Here is a 3,071-nt window from a genome sequence, read left to right as displayed (position 1 = left end):
ATCAATTTATGTAAATGTTTTCATGACTCCGTAGTAGTAGGATATTATTCCCCTTCCCTGCATTAATGAATTTGTCTGCATGTCTATTCAACATTTGGATAAAAGGAAACCATGCCATGAATTAAGAACGATAGGCTACCTTTTTATCTTCACAATACGATGCGTCACATTGACGACTCAAATCGCTTTGAGAATAATAGCGATCTAATTAGCCTTTTTACCTAATGAAAGCCAGTAGGCGACATAACAAAACAAGATCTTTATATTCAATATTGTTTCGATAATCAAATAGTTTAAATGAAACTTAAATAAACAATTGAATAGTGCATTCGGAAAGTATTCAGACACTTTCACTTTTTAATTACAAGCTTATTCTAAAATTGATTAAAAACATTTTTTTCCTCATCGATCTACACACACACTACCCCATAATGACAAAGCGAAAACAGGATTTTAGATATGTTTGCAAATGTATTTAAAAAAAAAAAATCAGATTTCTTTATTTACATAAATATTCAGACCCTTTGCTATGAGACTCGAAATTGAGCTCAGGTCAATCTGTTTCCATTGATCATCCTTGAGATGTTTCTACAACTTGATTTGGAGTCCACCTGTGGTAAATTCAATTAATTGAACATGATTTGGAAAGGCACACACTTGTCTATATACAGTAAGGTCCCACAGTTGACAGTGCATGCCAGAGCAAAAACCAAGTCATGAGGTCGAAGGAATTCTCCGTAGAGCTGCGAGACAGGATTGTGTCGAGGCACAGATCTGGGGATGGGTACCAAAAAATGTCTGCAGCATTGAAGATCCCCAAGAACACAGTGGCCTTTACCATTCTTAAATGGAAGAAGTTTCGAACCACCAATACCATTCCTAGAGCTGGCAGCCCGGCCAAACTGAGCAATCGGGGGAGAAGGGCCCTGGTCAATGAGGTGACCAAGAACCTGATGGTCACTCTGACCGAGCTCCAGAGTTCCTCTGTGGAGATGGGAGAAGCTTCCAGAAGGACAACCATCTCAGTAGCACCCCACCAATAAGGTCTTTATGGTAGAGTGACCAGACGGAAGCCACTCAGTAAAAGGCACATGACAGCCCGCTTGGAGTTTGCCAAAAGGCACCTAAAAGATATCTCAGACCATGAGAAACAAGATTCTCTGGTCTGATGAAACCAAGATTGAATTATTTAGCCTGAATGCCAAGCGTCACGTCTGGAGGACGTCCCTGTAGCTCAGTTGGTAGAGCATGGCGCTTGCAACACCAGGGTTGTGGGTTCGTTTTCCACGGGGGGCCAATATGAAAATGTATGCACTCACTAACTGTAAGTCGCTCTGGATAAGAGCGTCTGCTAAATGACAAAAATGTTTTAAAAAATGGAGGAAACCTGGCACCATCCCTACTGTGAAGCATGGTGGTGGCAGCATCATGCTGTGGGGATGTTTTTCAGCAGCAGGGACTGGGAGACTAGTCAGGAAAGATGAATGGAGCAAAATACAGAGAGATCCTTGATGAAAACCTGCTCCAGAGTGCTCAGGACCTCAGACTGGGGTGAAGGTTCACCTTCCAACAGGACAACGACCCTAAGCACACAGCCAAGACAACGCAGGAGTGGCTTCGGGACAAGTCTTTGAATGCCCTTGAGTGGCCTGGACTTTAACCCAATCAAACATTTCTGGAGAGACCTGAAAATAGCTGTGCAGCGACGATCCCCATCCAACCTGATAGAGCTTGAGAGGATCTGCAGAGAAGAATGGGAGAAACTCCCCAAATACAGGTGTGCCAAGCTTGTAGCGTCATACCCAAGAAGGCTGTAATCGCTGCCAAAGGTGCTTCAACAAAGTACTGAGTAAAGGGTCTGAATACATTTGCTAAAAATCAGTTTTTGCTTTGTCATTATGGGGTATTGTGTGTCGATTGATGAGAAAAAATATATATAATCCATAACTTAACAAAATGTGGAAAAAGTGAAGTGGTCTGAATACTTTCCGAATGCACTGTAGGCTGCAAAAATAGGCTACTTTTATTTAATAGGCTATTACAGGCCTGGGGCGGCAGGTAGCTTAGTGGTTAAGAGCGTTGTGCCAGTAACCGAAAGGTCGCCGGTTCTAATCCCCGAGCCGACTAGGTGAAAAATCTGTCGATGTGCCCTTGAGCAAGGCACTTAACCCTAATTGCTCCTGTAAGTCGCTCTGGATAAGAGCGTCTGCTAAATGACAAAAATGTAAATGTAAATGTACTCAAACGTATACCAGCCGCACCGGTTTACACTTTATATGGCCTGCGTATGGTCTAAATAAACAACAGCCTGAATTAACGTAGGCTAATAATTAACTGATATTTAATTGAATTATCATAAACAAATACCTGCTTGCACCTTTTGCAGGCTGTGTATCCATCCACCGGGTTGTTGTCCTTCCAAACCGGGGATTTCACTCGTGCAGCACCTGTTTCCACGATGGTGGAGCCTATTCCCCCATCAAAACCTTTCTTTTTATTTATCCAGTTAGCCTGCGTTACCCATTAGAGAAAGTAAACTTCGCAACTTGTCGTTGCCTATTCTCACGTGGGGGGAGGGAACATAAGCTCTGTGCTTGGACAAATTAGAATGTTTCAGCACCACACAAATAATGGACAGTTCCCTGCTCCACGCTCTCTCAATACGTTCATGGCTGGAAGCCTCGCCGCTCACAGAATGGAATTCACAACACAATGTAACACAACAAGCTCCTGGGTTTGTAAAAAAGTGTAGGCCCTATTATCTTGATTTAAAAAGTTTCTGACTAGCAATATAATTGTTCTGATCCTGTATTGTGTATCCGACCTGATGCAGGACTCTAGTGTGTGTGTGTGTGTGTGTGTGTGTGTGTGTGTGTCTGTGTCAAGAGTATTGAGCAGACAGGATCCATGTCATCCGGTCTCTCTCCTTTCACCGTTGGTCTGCTGCCAAAACACACACACACACACACACACACACAGAGAGAGTCAGGCAACTCCTGTATGACCAAAGCCCTGTCACTCTTTATGTAAACAGTAATTTGTTACAAACCCCAAGATGTTGCTTTTTCAAT

The 3,071-nt window shown here is 42.9% G+C and overlaps 1 protein-coding gene across 1 annotated transcript in view; it reads left to right on the top strand.

The window, feature by feature from the left end:
- Positions 1-3,071, top strand: part of LOC311140352 (protein PTHB1-like) — a gene marked incomplete at its 3' end in the record, with an annotated part of 154,458 nt that overhangs the window by 72,876 nt on the left and 78,511 nt on the right. The window lies entirely within an intron of this gene.

The sequence above is a fragment of the Coregonus lavaretus genome (genome assembly GCF_964263955.1).
Source record: "Coregonus lavaretus genome assembly, chromosome: 13".
In the NCBI taxonomy this organism is placed as follows: domain Eukaryota; kingdom Metazoa; phylum Chordata; class Actinopteri; order Salmoniformes; family Salmonidae; genus Coregonus; species Coregonus lavaretus.
Note: the sequence above shows the minus strand (reverse complement) of the source record. Positions and strands in the feature narration are given on the sequence as shown.